This window comes from Caretta caretta, chromosome 1 (genome assembly GCF_965140235.1).
Source record: "Caretta caretta isolate rCarCar2 chromosome 1, rCarCar1.hap1, whole genome shotgun sequence".
NCBI classification, from domain to species: domain Eukaryota; kingdom Metazoa; phylum Chordata; order Testudines; family Cheloniidae; genus Caretta; species Caretta caretta.
In genome coordinates, this window is record NC_134206.1 from 116,010,415 (window position 1) to 116,029,799 (window position 19,385).

General features: G+C 43.2%; 1 protein-coding gene across 2 annotated transcripts in view; it reads right to left on the minus strand.

Moving 5' to 3' along the window:
• Positions 1–2,087, minus strand: part of GPR45 (G protein-coupled receptor 45) — a 40,932-nt gene extending 38,845 nt beyond the window's left edge. For both annotated transcript variants that reach the window (XM_075130304.1, XM_048857041.2), the window contains exon 1: positions 1,623–2,087. The gene's annotated coding sequence lies outside the window, so the exon portion shown is untranslated. The remainder of the gene's footprint in view (positions 1–1,622) is intronic.
• Positions 2,088–19,385: the final 17,298 nt, after the last annotated feature.

The following is a 19,385-nucleotide window of genomic DNA, read 5'->3' on the forward strand; positions in this document are numbered from 1 at the left end:
AAAGAGATCATCAAGTTGGGCCATTTCCAGCACAAATCCAGGTTTTCTCACCCTCCGCCCCCCCCCCCCCCACACACACACACAAACTCACTCTCCTGCTGGTAATAGCCCATCCAAAGTGACAACTCTCCCTACAATGTGCATGATAATCAAGGTGGGCCATTTCCAGCACAAATCCAGGTTTTCTCACCCACCCCCACCCCCATACACACACAAACTCACTCTCCTGCTGGTAATAGCTCATCCAAAGTGACCACTCTCCCTACAATGTGCATGGTAATCCAGGTGAGCCATTTCCAGCACAAATCCAGGCTCTCTCGCTCCCCCCCCCCTTTTTTTTTTTAGCTGTGGCACAGGGGGGCTGTGAAGTGTTTTTGGAGAACGTTGAGCGGGGCGCAGAAAGAAAAAGGTTGAAAACCTTTGCTCTATGGAACATGTACACCTGGGACTTGTACCAGAAACATCCATATGATCTGACCACACAGCTCTGTCAGAAGTACCAAATATAAATGCCAATACTTTCAGATGAAATGGCTGACAGCTTCTGACCGTTCATGGTCACCAAAGACACTATAGGTGCTGCTTCCCTCATGCAGCAGCATGTTGCCAGCTTGCAACTGGGGCAAGAAGAAAATGGGGACACAGTCCCACCTTCCATAAATTCTGGCAGTTTGCTTTTTCATTTGAGGGGAAGGGATTAGGATTTTTATTAAAGGGTTAGATTTTGGGTATTATCTCTACTTTACAGTTGGAAAAAGTGGACAGTTTAAAACCATTGCGAAGTCAAGGCTAAGATTCTGGAGTTCCTGGGCTCCTCACTCTGCTAAACACTCTAGAACAATCTTCGAGTTACAGTGGTGGGCAGCCTGCGACCTATGGGCCACATGCGGCTCATCAGGGTAATCTGATTGCGGGCCGCCAGACATTTTGCTGATGTTGACTGTCCGCAGGCACGGAGCCACGCAGCTCCCATTGGCCACGGTTCACCGTTCCTGCTATTAGTGGAGTTAGGGCCAGATTTTTAAACGTTTTTAGACACTTGAAGATGCACCTGGTGGGAATTTCAAAGGCACCACATCTTCAGGTGCCTAAAAACCTTTAAAAATAGTGACCTAGTAGTGCCACTGAGTTCAATGGGAGTAATCAAGTACTATTCAGCAGGAGTGAGAGTGACAGAACTGGGGTATAAATTATTAACAAATGTGCATTTTTAGTGATAGGTATTAAATTACTCTGATAAGATACGCTCTTGGCAGCATGACCCATCCATGAGATCATGAGATGGGGTTTTGGATTAGGCCCCTAAAGACATAATTTATACCCTGAAGCTATGGAAAACTTTGGATAATTACTGCAACACGTGGAAGGGTTATCCACAGCAAACAGCTGACCTCATTTTACCAATTCTTCTCATCGGTATTAACATTAGATCCGTACAACATTAGTGACTGAAGGAAAACAAACGGACAGGACAGAAAACTTCCAGGGCGCCCGCCCTGGTCTTCACCCTCCATAATTATACAGTTTATTATTGAGTGAAATGGGATTTTTTTTCAAGAGCTGGCACTAGAGCCCGTCCAGCCCCGGTACCCCACGAAGAAAGAAGAGAGCGGGGTACTGACCGGGGCAGATCCTTGGCTCCTCGTGGACGGACGACGGATCACTCAGGGAGGGTCTGTGTGTGTGCAGCTGCTCACCACGATTTCCGCCCTGGTCCACCCGCCAGGCGGCGGCGGCGGCTGCCCCAGGGAACACAGTCACTCCGGAGCACCCACAGCTCGCTGGCCCTCGGCGCTGGAGGGCCGCCTGGTCACCCTCCCGCCCACGGGCAGTGACACAACCAGCCCCGGCCCAAACTCTTTACGGGGGCAGCCGCCCACCCCGCTACAGAGCCCAGCTCGCGGGGCTCAGGCCAAGGCCACTTACAGCGGCGCAGCAGGGACGCCGCGGCGGGCGAGGCAGGAGCGAGCGAGCCCGGCGCTCAGCAGCCCGCCCAAGCCGCGGGGTTATTTCCAGCCTGGGAACAGCGGGCGTCCCCGGAGCACGGAGCCGGCCCGCGAGCGCCCGGGCAGGGGGAGAGCGCCCCCTCCAGGCGCTCCCCGGCCTCCCGCCGGTCAGCAAGGGAGAGGGCGGCAATCCCCGGGGGCGGTGGGAGGAGAGGCAGAGGCAGGTCATGACTCATCACAGCGCCCTGCTCTGGGGGATGTGACTTTTCCCCCGGCTCGCTGACCTGCCGCAGGTGGGGCTGCAGCAAGTGCATTGTATGCCAGGGAGCCCCCCCGCCCCAGCAGAGCGCCTCTTGGAACCCACCTGTTCCTGCCCCCCCCCCCCATAGGCTGTAGGTTTAAACATGAAGCAAAACAAGAACAGGATTTCTAGGCTGCGGTGCAGGCACCGAGGAAAGAGCAGTGAGCTTCAAGTCCCGAGCCTGATGAATAACTTAAAAATCAGCTAGATACTATGCTCCTCATACATCCTGAAATTCATGCTAGTCAACGAACATATTTATACATAATGAATCAGCCCAGCTCCAGCTTTCATATACATGTGACATTTAAATGATATCGATTTTAAGGTCAGAAAGGGCCATTATGATCATTTAGTCCAGTGGCTCTCAGCCTTTCCAGATTACTGTACCCCCTTTGTACCCCAAGTTTCACCTACTTACAAACGACTTGCTTACAAAATCAGACATAAAAATACAAAAGTGTCCCAGAACACCATTACTGAAAAATTGCTTACCTTCTCCTTTTATATAATTATAAAATAAATCAATTGAAATGTAAATATTGTACTTACATTTCAGTGTACTGTATATAGAGCAGTAGAAACAAGTGATTGTATGAAATTTTAGTTTGTACTGACATCGCTAATGTTTTTTATGTAGCCTGCTGTAAAACTAGACAAATATCTAGACGAGTTGATGCACCCCTTGGAAGACCTCTGTGTACCCCCAGGGGTATGCGTACCCCTGGTTGACACCACTGATCTAGTCTGACCTTCTCCATAACACAGGCCAAAGAATTTCATCCAGTCAAGACCATCAACTTGTGTTTGAACTAGAATATATCTTCATAGAGCAGGGGTGGGCAAACATTTTGGCCTGAGGGCCACATCGGGGTTCCAAAACTGTATGGAGGGCCGGGTAGGGAAGGCTGTGCCTCCCCAAACAGCCTGGCCCCGCTCCTTATCTGCCCCCCTCAGAACGCCTGACCCATCCACCCTCCCCTGCTTCTTACCCCCTGACCGCCCCCTTAAGGGATCCCCACCTCTAACTGCCCCCCCAGGACCCCACCCACTATCCAACCCCGTTGCTCCCTGTCCCCTGACTGCCCCAACCCCTATCCACACCCCCGCCCCCTGTCAGGCCCCTGGGACTCCCATGCATATCCAATCACCCCTTTTCCCTGTCCCCAGAACCTCCACCCCATCCAACTGCTCCCTGCTCCCTGTCCCCTGACTGCCCCCGGGATCCCCTGCCCCTTATCCAACCCCCTCCCTCCCCCGCAGTCCCCTTACCATGCCGCTGAGAGCAGCAGGACTAGCAGCCACGCAGCCCGGCTGGAGCCAGCCACGCCACTGTGTTGCCTGGCAGGAGCTCACAGCCCTGCCTCCCAGAGCGCTGGCAGCGCGGCGAGCTGAGGCTGTGGGTGAGGGGGGACAACAGGGGAGGGGCCGGGGGCTAGCCTCCCTAGCCGGGAGCTCAAGGGCCGGGCAGGACGGTTCCATGGGCCAGATGTGGCCCGTGGGCCGTAGTTTGCCCACCTCTGTCATAGAGAGTCATCCAGTCTTAATTTAAACATATAAATAAAACATACTTTTATACATCACTGTAGATATAATGTGATCCTTGTCAGAATGATTTAGTGTGGAAATATTGTGGAAGATGTTGAATAAGTTTGTCTGCTATTATTGGAGCAGCTGGCTTCAGGATTATCGAGGTCAACTGGTGAACCTGACCAGCACTTCTTCCCCCCGAAAACAAACAAACAAAACAAACAATCAGTTCTGATTTCAGATTCGTTCGCTCTGGTACTGGCATACAAAAGGTATATGACAACTTGCAGGCAATGATGATATTCTGCTACTTTCACTGGCTGGCACCCTTAAAATATTTTTTAAAATACCTTATGCACTGAGGTGTGTCAAGTAGCTTTTGCACCATCTAATGTGTGATAAACATGACATTACTCACAATCAGAAATCTAAGCCTACAGAATGTAAAGATTAAAAGAACAGCATTTTTCTTTAAATGAATGTAGTCAATGTGCTTATTAGTTTGCTGCAGCAGCAGGAGGGAGTGGGTGGGTATTTCAATGCTGGCACATTTCTATTTGGCAACAGTGAATAGCATGAGTGTTTGCAGATAGTGCTCTGTGGAATCCCCAGATTCTGCAGATTTCCCTACCAATTTTGTCTCAGATAATTAAGATTTTTAAATAATAAAAGAAAAAGTTAAAGAGGAAGTGCAAGCTCCAGCTGGATCAAATGAATTTTAAAAACACTTCAATTTTTTTTTTACACAGTACTGCCTTCAAATTAAAAATTATGATTAAAACGCAATTTTGCTCTGAAAAGTAGCTATGTAAAAATGACACCTGCTTCCTCTGCTTCCTGTGTCTATCCAGAGTTGTATCTACTTACTTTAGTGATTTAAAAAATACTGTAGTGTGTATTAGTCTTTACAGCTGTTGACAGTGCAGAGCCAACATGGTTATGGGACAGTGAGCCAGATTGTTTCTGGTTCACACACCAACAAAACTTGTCCACACTGGGGATTTGCCTAATCGCAGCCATCTCCACCTCCACTGTCTTCAAATTCTGCCTTCTCTTTCAAGCAAGGGTAAACGCCACCAGCGCAAACAGCAGTTTTGCTTGTTTAGTGAGTCTCACCAGTTCAGCTACACCATTGCTTAGTCACTAATGGCTGTAATCATGGCAAACATCCAGCATAGACAAGGCCTCAGACCCTAGCCTTGCAAATTGGTCTCCAAAAGTGAACTTTGCGTCACATGGAGCTATTCACTTTAAAGAAGTGCAAGTGTAGAGGCTGTCTGCAGGATTGAGGCCTACACTTAGAGGGCCAAGGCTTCAGATGAAGGCAATGCGGTTTTTCAGAGATATAACTGAAGGCAGAATTTGAAGACACTGGAGTAGCACAAATATAAAGAGGGGCAGAATTTTGGCCTGAAGACTCCTTATTAGTGGTGATGTTGCACAAACAGTATAGAACCCAGATTGACTTTCAGATCCCAGTTTGTTTACATTGTTTACATTACATTACATATGGTTTACATTAAAAACAACATCTTTTAATTTATTAGCTGAGCAAATTGTATCAATAAGCCATTAAGAGAACAAGTCCTGCAAAGGGAAGAAGGAAAGTTCCGAGTCCTTGCAACAACTGAGCTCTACACATGCTTGACTAAACAGGATGTGACCAATACATTCTGAGAAATCTCCTTCTGTCCATCTAGAAAACCATCCCAAGGAAGAGGGGAAAAAAAACCCCAAACCATGCTCATGTGGTTCTTCTGCACTCCAGATAGAATTCTAAGGAATTCAGACGTGTCAACTTGATCATGGTTGTAGTGAGAGATGTGCAGCCACTTCAATAAAACCAGGTGAAGAGGCTTAAAATAGAAGGACAGAAAGGTGCCCATAGGGGAACAGAAGCCTGGCATTTTAACCATGGAGGCCATATACAAAACTATGCTTAACAACGATCAATAGATGTAGGATAGGTGCACAACTAGCCTGATAATAGCACCTAAGGTAAAAACATAAATCATAGCACTCACCTTTTCTACAGGTCCACTGCTACACGCTTTTCTGTTGCACTGTCATTAGCATCTCTCACCTCACCTGGATCAATCTTTGGCCTTCACAATGTTCCAGTAGTATCATTATCCCAAAAAATTATCTACATATAATTTAGAACAGTGGTTCTCAAACTTTTGTACTGGTGACCCCTTTCACATAGCAAACCTCTGAGTGCGACCCCCCCTTATAAATTAAAAATAGTTTTTTATATATCTACCACCACTATATATGCTGGAGGCCAGGGCCCGCTCTACAGTTTTTGCCATCCCAAGCAGTGAAAAAAACTGTCGCCGCGGATGGCAAAAGGAAGAAGCTGCCACCAATTTGCCGCCATGGCCGACAAAGGGGAGAAGCTGCCACCGAATTGCCGCTGCGGCCGGAGGAACTTCCGCCCCTTTCTAACTGCTGCCCCAAGCACCTGCTTGGAAAGCTGGGACCTGGAGCCGGCCCTGCTGGAGGCAAAGCGGGGTTTGTGGTGGAGGCTGACAGCTCACCCCCCCCCCCCCATGTAATAACCTTGCGACCCCCTGAGGGGTCCTGACCCCCAGTTTGCAAACCCCTGATTTAGAGCAAGATCTGGGATTTCACCAGTCAGTGTGCATGTCTGATAAAAGCATGCCAGAATTTCTTTACATGGTTATATTTCACTCACTTTATAATCACAGAATTTAGAGATGAGATAGTCCTAGTAAGTCATCTAGTCTAGCTCCTTTCCAGTGCAACATTGCATACTACCATTTCAAAATGTCCCAATCAATGATGTGTCCATCACTTTGGAGATTATTCCACAGCCAATGGATCTAACATTCAGGGAATCTGTTATGATATCCAGGCTTAACTTTCCTATTCTTAATTTCATCCAGGTTTGCCCACATTGATTACTGTAAATAATTTCTCTCCTTCCTCAGAGCTTAGCCACTCTTGTGTTCACACTCTTCAAATATTTGCAGACTGTACCTCCTCCCACCAAGTTACTCATGTTTAGCACTTTACTTTTTCCTCTGGAGTCCATCCTTCCACCCTTTTGGATATTTTTCTTGCTCTGGCATCTTCCTTTTGAAGATAAGGCTGTTCAGAGACTAGCTTTGGGGAGAGGCTTCGCAAAGACTGCCGTTATCAGAGGCAAGGGGGACTCCTGTGAACACCCACCACAAAGATGCCATCTTCTAAGGGTGAGAGACAGACATATACATTTTTAGATGTTTATCTTTAAAGTTCACCCATCACTAGTCTCAGTCTACAGAGAACAAATGGAATGACATGCAAATCTAACAATGCTTTACCCTGGGAGATGCTCCCTCTAGTCCAGAGATGAGACACATTAACAGAGTGGTATGAGGTAGCCTGCAGTGCCATCTGTGCTATGCCTGTCCTGTGCATAGATAAAAGACTTTACTCTCCAAAGCTGTGAATTTATTACCTTTCACTCAGTGCACATTTTTTCTTAGAAAAAGCAGGTTTGAAAGGTGGAGGATAATGGATCTTGCTATTTTCATCAAGTTACTCTCCTAATTTTCTACTCCTTTATAGGAATCACGTAAAGGTCCTTGAGGTTCTTTTATTTCTCTAGTGAGAAAGAAGGCATCATAGTTCCCTTTTATGCAAAAAAGCCAAAATACAAGACACACACCTGACAGTAGAAGAAAGCCTGTTCTATCTCACTGACATCTTCTTTTACCACATATCTATCTAACTATCAGCCCATTCCTGCAGTATCTGACCACCTTTTAATCCTTCATTTATCATCAAAACTGTCCTATGAGGTTGGGAAGTACTCAATTGATCTTTAAGTACAGATGGGGAACTGAGGCCAGAAAGGCTAAGGGGCAGATCCTCAAGTGGTGCAAATCCACTGACTTCATTGGAGCGCTATTGATTAACTCCAGCTGAGAGTCCGGCTCAGAATGATTTGCCCAAGATCACACAGGGAGTCTGCAGATGGAACAAGGCATTGGACCTTGGTCTCTTAAGTTGTAGAGTAGAAACCTGTCACTGGACCATCATTCTTTTCTTACATAAATTTGAGGTTCCAAATCAATCCAAGCAATTCAACTCCCTCCTTCAAAACTAAAGCACAGTTTCAGGTTCCAGACAAAAGGCTTCTATTACATGCCATTACTAATGCAAACTAGTTAATACAAATATAATAGTCCAGTGAAAAAAGAAACAGTCATCCTTAATTCTTATGTTTATAATATTCTAGGTGAATGTTGTAGCATTAAGTGAATGGTGCTGTTTTGTTTTCTAAAATCTGCTTCCTCCTCTTTCCACCCCCGAAAGGAAACTGAGGGCTGGTCTACACTCAAGTTGTAAGTCGACCTAAGTTATGCTTCTTCAGTTACATAATTTACGTAACTTAAGTTGATGTAACTTAGGCCAATTTAAGCAGTGTCTACACTGCGCTGTGTCAATGGAAGACACTCTCCTGCTGACTTACTTTATGCTTCTCGGGGGGCTGGAGTACAGAAGTCGATGGAAGACCACTATGCTATCAACTTAGTGGGTCTTCACCAGACCTGCTAAATCAACACTGCTGCATTGATCACACCAGTGCCAATTTAGCCGTAAGTATAGACATGCCCTCATACTGTGAAATACTGCATTATTATGGTCAGGTGCATGAAATTACATCTTAAGGAAAAAACCAAAGAACTGTTCATTTTGGCAAAATAATATATGTTATCTGTGGTGTTTCCAGCTATCATGAATGCCCCTTTGACGAAAAAAGAGTCAGCTAGTACATTTTTTTGACATTATTCTTTCTTTATTTTCATTTTAAACCATACATAGGAGGACTTCACCCATTGCACTTCCAATATTTAGAACACAGGAATCAAATTTACACTGAACTGCTAAATCCACTACCACAGATTATGTGCATTTATACATTATGTGCATTTCTAATACATTTACATACCATAGCTCCATAGTACCTCAATTAACAAATACCCTATTTCCCCTCAAGACATCTCCTCTCCAAATACCTTAAGGAAAAGAAGAAAGTAATTGTGGAAGAAATGTTGCTCTTTTACTGTCTCTTAAAAGCTATTTCCATGCAGTTGTCCCAGATACAGTGACCAGCACCAGTATAAAGTAATATGTGCATTACACAGCTGAGGCACTAGGTAGTTGGAGTGAACATCCATAAAATGGGCCAAGGTTGTACAGACACAACTGAGACCAGAATTGGTTCTCTATCACATCACTTAGGCAGACAAGGTATGTTATACCGTGTGCACATTATGAATGATAGCATAGTGTCACATTTGTGCACAGAAAAAGACATCATCAGGCACTAAGTACATCAAACCACCTAGGTAACCAAGGCACTACTGACATTTATGAGGCCATAAATATGCTCAGTTAGAGGAAGCAGACTCAGGAAACAGGCTTTTTTTTTTTTAATTTTCAGAGCTGAGATACAAATGAAACAGCCACACAGTATTTCCATCTCCTTTATTCCATGCATACTTTATTTGGGCAGAATATTTAAAATCATATCTTACAAAATGCTAGTCTAACAATTGTAATTTTGGAGTGACAGTTCTTGTATGGTATATTTCTTACTCATGTATTTTATGGCCATCAATTATATATAATAGCCGTGAAAATCATTGTGTAGGTGTAGTACACTAATGTATATACATTCCAGCCAAAAAGCTACAATCCACATATATTAAGCTCCTTGTATAGAAAGTTTCCCCCCCTTTCTTTAGATTTTCTGCTGCTCTACTTGATGACTAGCAATAAAATGGGTAAACAGAGCTCCAAGGGAAATGAAAACTACATCTGCCGAACATTCAGAGCCCCTGCCAAAATACACAAGGTGGATAATTTGCATGCAGTATGTAAAAAGTAGTTACGCCGCTTTCTTCCTACTCTTTACATCTCCATAAAACATAATAATGGATTTCTAATTATACATCTGAATAATAAGGAAGCAGCAAGAACAGTTTGAGGAGGAAAATGGCACAAGGGGAAAAAAATGAACCAAAGGAACAAATGAAATGAGGGCAATGACATGATTCAGAAGATGCTTTAAATGGTTGTGTAATAGACATTTTGAAGCACACATTTTCTTAGGCTTCTTCATAGCAGTTTTAATTTTTGACATCTGTCTTCACAGTGAAGGGATGAGTATTATCTACAGAGACGGATAAAGAGAGCTGCCTTCATGTTTATTAGAATAAATATTAGATTCTTAAACAGGCTTTATGCGGGGGAGGGGAGAATAGATTTATGCAGCATGCAAGCTGCGTCAAAAACTAAGTGTGAACACTGAAAATACTAATTCTTTTCCTTTAAGGAATATGTCAGTGATCTCTAACATGTTGCAAAACACTACATGCTTCCAGGAGAACGAGCCACCTTCACAGAGAGGTTTAACAGAGACTGCTTCCCCTATCCACAAAGGAGCCTATAACCATATCTGCCACCAGGCTGGAACCCACACCACAGACTGTTCTTAATCATGTTCTAAAACTGGATCTCCTCTAATGGGCTCTGCAGATCATTCGTGACCTTTTGCAATAGCTGCTGGTACAGACTGTAATCATCTGGTGGAGAAGGCGACTAAGGAGTCATGCGGTCATCTGGAGATGATTAGAGAGCCACTGTTGGGACAGTCAGTATTGGCAGAACTGAGTCCAGCTCTTCCTCCTTGTGCACTGATGGTTCCAGTTGATGAGAGGGGAGGAGTGATATGACCACCTAAAGGGATCCAGCCACCTGTCAGAGGGATCCTAAGGACCCCAATTAGGTCAGAGGAAGGATCCATCAGTTGCGGTGGGCCCCATAGGAATCAGTACCAACAGTCCCTGGGGGCATTGTATCTGGAGGCATAGTAAGCATAGCCTCTTGACTGTCTGTCAGGACTCTTATGACTCCTTGGAGATACTGGTGCAGCTATCTCCTCTGACTCCTCCAGTGCCAAGGACGGTTTTCTAAACCTGGAGCAGTATCCCTGATCGAGTGATGTGGCTTTGTGGCTTTTATTTTGTCAAAAATAAGCAGGAAGGCTGAATCAACTGTCCCTTTTTTGGACTGGTTGGTGGCTAAACAAGCCAATCTAAGCTGCATAAGCTCTCTGACATGGGTCTCACATAAATGAAAGCCCTTATTTATCTTGTTGATTTCCACAGTGTGCCTGTCACAATTTTTAGGACACACACCCACATTTAAAAAAAGCAATATAATAGAAACAAGTCTCACCCTCACCGCTACAAAGGAAATACACTGGGCCCATCTCTTCAGGGAACCTCGAGTAAATAAATGGGACAGGCAGCACGTCATGAAGGTCAACAAACTGGGGGCTTGTCAGCTCAAAGGGGAAAAGCTGATTCCAGAGTCAAGAACTCTCTGCACAGAATACCCTGCCCTTAGGCATGCAAGTCTAAGGACTTATCTCAGTATTACCACTCTCAACCATTCTGAAATCAGCCTACAAAAATAATGAAATTGGCTTAAAAATCATGAGATTTAAAAAAATAATATAAAATTGGGAGTGAATTTATTTGCCTTTGGGTTTTTGAGCATTTAGGGTTAATGTTCTCAAGCTTTTCTCTGCAACCAAGGTAGAAACATACTTTACAAAAAAAAGAAAGTTCAGATTCTCATATTCCAGATTTCAAGTCCTGGGCCTTTAAGAAAAGCAACAAATATTGTGAGAATCGTGATCAAATCATGACAGTTAGCAACACATCACCTCATGGGAACCTCAGCTGATCTCACCTGTAACACACCAAGGAGAGAGGAACCTCAGCTGATCTCACGTGAAGTAACATTCCCAGGAGAGAGGTGATCTCTGAAGGCACTATGATAGAAAAGTGCACCACTTCAGGGGCAAATGAGAAAGTTACTGTAACCTGTGTTTGAGATCTAAGATTTTGTGAGGGGTGTAATTAGCTTGACTAGTGACTGGATGTATGATTTTTCTGTTGTTTTACTAGTATTATTCCACTGTCTGCTGTCTCCTGGGTTATGTGAAATGGTTCTCAGCCTATCCCAAACCGTCATGCCAATGCTGGGCCATGGTAAGTACATACATTTATCTCCTTAGAACTTTCCCAAAGGGTAATTTTGACCACATTTTTCACTGAAAATCTGAAACATTTCAAGAAAATAATTTCCACAAAAATGTTTGTTTAATTGAAAAAGTGATTTTGTCAAAACCAGCTCAAGTTAATGCAAAGGTGTTAGCTTTGCTGGTGCAACCTTCCGTGTCAACCAAAGGTGTTTTGTAAATGTTGCAATGCCTTTTTTTGTAGTGTAGTCAAGCACCAAGATACAGAAGGCTGTAGAAATGCCACACCCTGGTATTGGGCATGTCTCTTTTGACTTGGAATTGTATCTAGCACCTGCTAATACTAACAATTTGAAACACTGTTATTAAGTTATTAAGTAGCATATATTACCACTTTACCTAACAAAGACCAAGAGTAATTGAGGGGACCCAAAAATTTCAAGGTATTATTATTATTTATTTATATTACCATAGCAACTAGTCATGGACCGGGACCCCATTGTGCTAGACGCCATATGAACACAGCACAGACAGACAGTCCTTGCCCCAAAGAGCTTACAGTCTAAGTATGTTTTTAAATGACTCAAAAAGGCGTCTCCATTTACCATTTGAATACTGTGATGGTAGTGAAGCAAATAAAAAAGTTCTCCCCAATTAATATAAAAGTTGTATCTTTTAAATTAAATGGTGATGGCGACAGGCTATTAAGAAAAATACAATCCTAGACAATTTGGGATCAATGCCTAACTTCAAATGTATAAATCCGCAGATCTCAAGTAAAATTTTCAGAAGTGCCTAAGTGACTTAGGAGCTTAAGCCACCTTGAAAGTAAATGGGACTTAGACTCAAGTCACTTAGGCACTTTGGAAAGTGCTAGCCCTTGTCCAAAAGGTGACTACATTAAAATATACAAAACCTCAGTGGCTTCCCATCCCTCCTCCCCCTAGAACGCCAGGTAACTTGGACAAGCAAGAGGGGAGATTCTGAGGAGACCTAGAAGGTTATGACTGCAGGGTCCAGGTCAACAGACTCCAGCTACCAAGGTTAGTGATAGCACTCTAACAACAGCCGTGTAGACAGGTCTTTGAAGTTATGGCTTGGTTGGAGCTCAGGCTCTGAAGCCCACCCCTCTCTCTAGCCCCTTTTTTCTATCTCATTATACAGTTCTCACGGGGGACCCTAAAACAACAAATACACTTTGTATTTAACATGACAAATGCCAAAAACACCCTTGACCATTGGCTTGCATGTTGCCATATCCTTCATCTGTTTTGCCTGCGAGGACTGCACCTTTTTTGTGGGCAGAGATAGTCTATGTGCTGGTAAAACACCTGCTAAAATGGGGCCACAAATGGGAGCCTCTAAGTTGTACCAGAATATAAATAACAAATAATAATAAGACAGTTACAATATCAAGCACCCAAAAGTTAGGAAATTCAAAAAGTTAACATTTCCTCAGGAATATTAACTCTGCCATGATACACACCCTATCTATATTCATTACTGTTTACCTGTTAGAGAGACAAAGTAGGTGAGGTAATATCTTTTATTGGACCAGCTTTTGCTGGTGAGAGAGGCAAGCTCTCAAGCTTACACCTGGAGAAGAGCTCAGTGTATGCTCACAAATTTGTCTTGTTCCAATAAAAGATATTACCTTACCCACCTTATCTCTCTAATATCCTGGGACCAACATGGCTACAAACACACTGCATTTTTATTTGTTGTCAGTAGTATTCACTATTAGAGTTAGGCAAAAAATTTTGGCTGAAACTTTTTTCATTGAAAAATGCAGATTTGGGTCAATTAAAACATTTCACTACTCACTTTGACAAAATTATTTGGGTAAAAAACCCCAAAACCCTAAATAATCCAAACAAATCTGAACTTTTTGTTTCGATATTTTCTAAATGAAATGTTTACATTCTGAATTAGTTTTCATTAGAAATTTATTGAATTTTATTTAAAAATATTTTTAAAAGCTCAAAAATTAAACAAAATGTTTTACTCAACCCAAAATGATTTTTTTTTTAACTTTTCAGTTTGCCAAAAAATTCAAATTTTTTGTTTTAGGTTAACCCGAAATGTCTTTTTTCTCCTTGATTTTTCAGGACTGCCAGCAAACAAAAAAAACAAAAAAAAAACCAGTTTATTCTAAAGCTCTACTTGCAGTGTGTTTTAAGTACAGACTACATTGTCTCTCAGCTGTCCCAGTGTGTGGCGGGAAACAGGAGGCTGAACAAAAAAGTGATTGGGTCAAGCTAAATCCAGAGAAGGTGGAGATGATGCTACTATGAAGTGAAACTTATTTTGAGGAAGTGGTTGTGGTTACCTTCTGAGGACATCTTCCCTAATTGTCAAGACAGTGTACAATGGCAGGGTTGTGTTGGATTTCTCTCCATTGATGTCTAATAGTTACAGTGGCTAGGAACAGCTTTCCTCTTCAACCATCCAAAGAGCACACCCCCTTCCTCACAGACATAGATCTGGATACAGGGATCCATGCTTTTATCATTTCAAGCCTAGATTTTCAAAGGAGCCTCGTGACTTGTCTACTAAATTAAAGTAGTTACAGAATAGGGTAAGGTATGAATTTAATGGGGAATAGCTATTCCTGAATAACTCCATTATGTAGACAAGCTGAAGGGGATTTAAGAGACCAGCTCTCACTGACTTTCAATGAGCCTAATTGCCATAGGCGTTTCTGAAACTCCCAGTCTAGTTTACAGCAATGAGCACTATCTGCGACTGGCGTGAAGGGCATATAGAAATTGCAACTGGTTTTCTGCTAAGGAGAATGAACAAGAAAGGTTGCTTCAGACACTCTGGGTTTTTTGCACTGAATCTCTATAATTAGTTTCAGATTCAGTTCACAGTGCTAGCTCTGGCTTCAAATCCCTTAGACTAACTTCTCCTCGTGACAGTCTTTCCCTCCATACCAAATCACAGCAGCTACAATCAACTGACTGTGCCAGCAACCTCAAAGGTGAGGCTCATAGGCATCAATGGGAAGAGTGGAGGGCCTTGGTTGTGTCATTCCTGACCAGTGGAGATCAGGATGTGGCCAAGGCTTGCCACTTTATGGACACAGTGCAAAATTCACCTCTGTGCACAGGCAGATATCCCAGTGAAAGAGCTGCAGAATGACTGGCAATGTCCTCTTAGCAGCCAACCCCCAAACCTTGAACCCATTCAGGATTGCACACAATCTGTGGAGCTTTTTTTAGTAGAATTAATGCAATTTTCATTTTATAAATAGCACCCAGCTACTTAGATGATAGATAAAAAAGTCAGCATGAATGGAATGAAAAGGTGATATCTGAAACAATATCGTAAGTGAAACACTATACATTGCCTTCAGGGCCGGCTCTACAGCTTTTGCCGCCCCAAGCAATGAAAAAAACTGCTCCCGCAGACGGCAAAAGGGAGAAGCTGCCGCCGATTTTCCACCGGGGCAGGCGGGACAGAGGAGATTCAGTTTGCTGCCCCTTTCTAACTGCTGCCCCAAGCATCTGCTTGGAACGCTGGGGCCTGGAGCCGGCCCTGCTTGTCTTGGTCGGAAGACAGGACACTGGGCTAGATGGACCATTGCTCTGACCCAGTGTGGCCATTTTTATGTTCTTGTGTTCTGATTTGAAAACCATTTTTTGTGTGCTGAGAAAACTGATTGTCCCACTTGTTTCCTTTCCATGCCTCCAAAAGTGCTTATATAAATAAGTACTTTCTGTAATGATTAATTTCTATATGCATGAGCATTTTATGAAAGAAATTAACTGTATAGGTAAAAGTGCAGATTTAATTGCAGAACTTTCCACATCCTAGGGCAACATTAAAAGCCTTACGCGAGTGAGATAGAAAGTTGACGCATCTTATTACTTAGCTAAATTGCCAGAAATTAGTACTCAGCTTTGTTTTGCAAGTCTGTCATGATGAAGAACCACAAAATTCTGAATTAAGTTTTTGCCATTTTTTAAAACAAACATTGCAAATCTGTTTATATAAAAATCAAAATATTCCACAAAAATGCAGCAGATTAAATCATTCTTTATCATACTAGACATATGGACTAGAATCACAAATGGACTTGCACACCCTGCTGTCTAGTGGAATTCTCAACAGTGAGTTAGGCACCTAGGGATTCTCGGAAGCCAGAAAACTGAGCATGGAGCTCTAAGCTCGTCAGGAGTGAAATGCTAAGGAAAGGGATGGGAATTAGGCTCAGATCTCCCTAACTCCCATTGATCAGAACCTTAGGCGCCTGACTGAAGGGCCAGATCCTGGACTTAGGTGCTTAAGGCAGATCAGCTTCCTTGTGAAAGAGAGACAACCCTCAGGAATACCCAATAGCCCAATGGTTAGGTCACTCAGGGGGAAGTGGAAGGTGCAGGTCCAAATCCCTGCTCTGAATTAGTTAGAGCAGGGACTTGAAAACAGGTCTCGCGCACCCCAGGTGAGTGCCCTCATCACTGTGCTATTGGCTATAATGGTATGTCTGGCTCTGGCTGTCTCCATACTAGAAGGGGCTGGGTTTTGTCTGCCTGAGCATGGGCTGACCTGGCTTGGGCACCTAAAGCCAGAAGACAGTTCATAGTTTAGAATACTGAGCAGAGATCAGTGTCTGCCTCTGACCTATCAGTCAGATTTCTAGAGGCCCAGATCATTAGATGCCAAAATGCTTTTGAGGATCTGGACCTCCCTCCACCCCCACTCTTTCCTCTGCATTTCAATCCTACCTGGATTAGGTGGCTCCCTGCTCAGTTTGCTGACATCTGAGATTCCCTTTCTTGGGCACCTAACTCTCCCCATGCATTGTATGGGGAGCCTTGATGGCTGACTCAGCTGGCAGGACACCTGGGGTTAGGTACTGCAATGCCTATGTACCTTTGTGGTTTTAGCTTTAGGCACTTAAGACATTTGTGAACCAGGCCCATTCATTTTTGTCAACCAATCAAGCTATCAGTAACACAGACATCCAGAGCAAACTACATTTTTGTATTATTTTTGTGACACAGCCAAAAAATTCATAGAAATTCAGATTTTCTATTCTTAACGTATACTGTTTTACTGTATATGACAGTATGTGTGGTCGGGGAGATCATATTCTGGACTTTGAGCCCCCAGTATTCAGGCACAACAACATGTGTTTAGGACAGTGGGTCAAACTTAATAACCTGGAATTAAATTGGCTTTGCTGGTATGAGTATCAATCTGAATCAAGAATGGTATGTCAGGTGCTATACACCAGTCTTAAATCATTAGAGTAGACATTAACCTTTTCGTTAATAGAATCAGAATAATAGAATTCGTTAATAGAATAAAGAATCAGGTGCAAGCAAAAACCTTTGTAGATCTTTCGCTACATTCTTGGTTTTTCTAGTGTTCCACATTTCCCCCCAGAAGCCTAGAAGATGTCCTTTTCTACTTAAAAGGAACACTCTAGTCTAGAGGAGATGCAGTAACGACTTTTACCCAGGTTTGGAAGACATATTTTTAAATCTCTGTGGGAAATTATCAAAAGCTTTTAAAAATAAATATATTCAACACTCATCCTCTCCTCACAAAACCCTCTGCTCTTTTGAAATGGTGCACTGGGGTCATGTCTGTTCACCAGCAAGCTAATATTAGATGTCTTTCAGTTTTAAAAGAGATTACGTCTTTTAACTTTAGGATGATTCTTACAGTACCACTGCTCCAACATCAGGTTTCAAACATCAACCTACATATCTCTCAGAAGAGAAAGTGATTTCATGGGTTCAGGAACCTTTAAAGAAACTATTTATAAATGGAAATAAGTCTGCTGAAAACTAGCCTTATTGCACAATATTATTTCAACAATTAGGGAAAGTTACCTGCCAAAAAGCCTTAGAAAAAAACCTGAATGAATCCATTAATATCTTCAAGAGATGTTTACATTTGCATTAATCTTTCATTGTACTTTCAGTAAGTGGAAAATTCATCATTATTTCCTTCCTGGATACTTTAAACATTCCTTTTGGAAATACCCTTGGTTTCATTAGGTTGTAAACTGCTCCATCTTGTGGCAAAAGAGTGGTACTAATGGAGAGCAGAAAATGTCTCATCCTCATACAGTTCTGCATTAGGAATCAGTACTTCCCTACAAAGAAATGTAAAAGTTACTGGAACTGGACTCTAATGAACTTTCATTTTGTCTTGAAGTAAAGCTAATATTTGCTGTGTCAACATCTGTTTCTCCCCCCCTCCCCTCCCACCACCTTCTGTGGGGTCCGCTCAGGAAGGGTTGGAAAAGGCTATTTGTTACCAATACATTGTTAAGCAGAGGGCATGCCCAGCACATTTATACTTTTAGGCCCAGAGTCAGGAAAACCATCAGGCATATTCTTAAATTTAAGCATCTGCTGAAGCACCTTTCCTGAATAAGGATGCTTTCCTGAATTAAAACTTCTCTTTTTTCCCATTAGTTTAAAATATTTTCACTCTGTGATTTCAGTTCAGCAAGGAAAAGACAAGCAGAGGCAGTAACACTGGCTCCATGGATTTGAAGGGGAGGGACTGGATACAGTGGGAAAGTTTAATGTTGAGTTACATAAACTGAGTAAATAGGCCTTTATCTGAAGTGAAGGAGTTTTCCTCATTACTATGGATATGATTTTGTCACAGTAACATAAGGCAAAATTTACGGAGAAGTCATGGTAAAAATGTACAAAATCAGGGTATGGTCACAGTGGGGCTGAAGCTGGAGCAGGGCAGAAGCCAAAGCCGAAGCAGTTGCGGATATCCGTTAAAGTAATGGAATCCATGACCTCTATGAGCAAATCATATCCTTACTCATTACCTATGTGTATCTGTACTGAAGGAAAAACAATAGTTACTTACCGGTCAGTAACTGTGGCTCTTTGAGAGGTTTGTGTCTGCATGGATCCCACTCTTGGTGTGCATGTGGCTCATACATACGGAACTGGAATCTTTTAAATAGCAGTGTCCACTAGGGCCATGCCTGGGGCCAACTTGTCCTCATAGCCCCTCAAGGGCATAAAGGGCAGAGCAGGCACAAACATTCTTGTTCCTTCACCAATTCAGAATCCCAGGAGACATGGATTCCAAAGAAGCAAAGATGGAGGGTGCGTCTGATGGGTCTCAGGGAGCTGAGGACTGAGACACACCTTGTTACCCCCCTGCCTCCAGCAAAAGGGAGAATTGCTTGTGCTTAACTGGGTGTCAGCTCCCTGACATCACCAGCCTGTTAGCCACCCAAGCACTGGACAATGCCAGCTCTTCCTTTGCGTTGCAGGTTAACAGTAGGTGTACCCCAGTCCCTAAGCCCTTTGAAGCGTTCCCCTGTAGTGTCCAACCCCTTCTCCACTGAACACTCACATATACGTCAGGTCTGGGAAGAGATTAACTGACTTTCATAGCCTTCCCCAATTCTACAAATAAATTTCCTGAATGGGTTTATCCTGTCTAAACACTACTGAAGGGGTCTTGAGCCAAAGTATGGCGCTTAGATTTTCCCAGATTTGAGTGGGGTTTGGGGAAGAAAATGGACGGGTTGATGGTTTGGCTT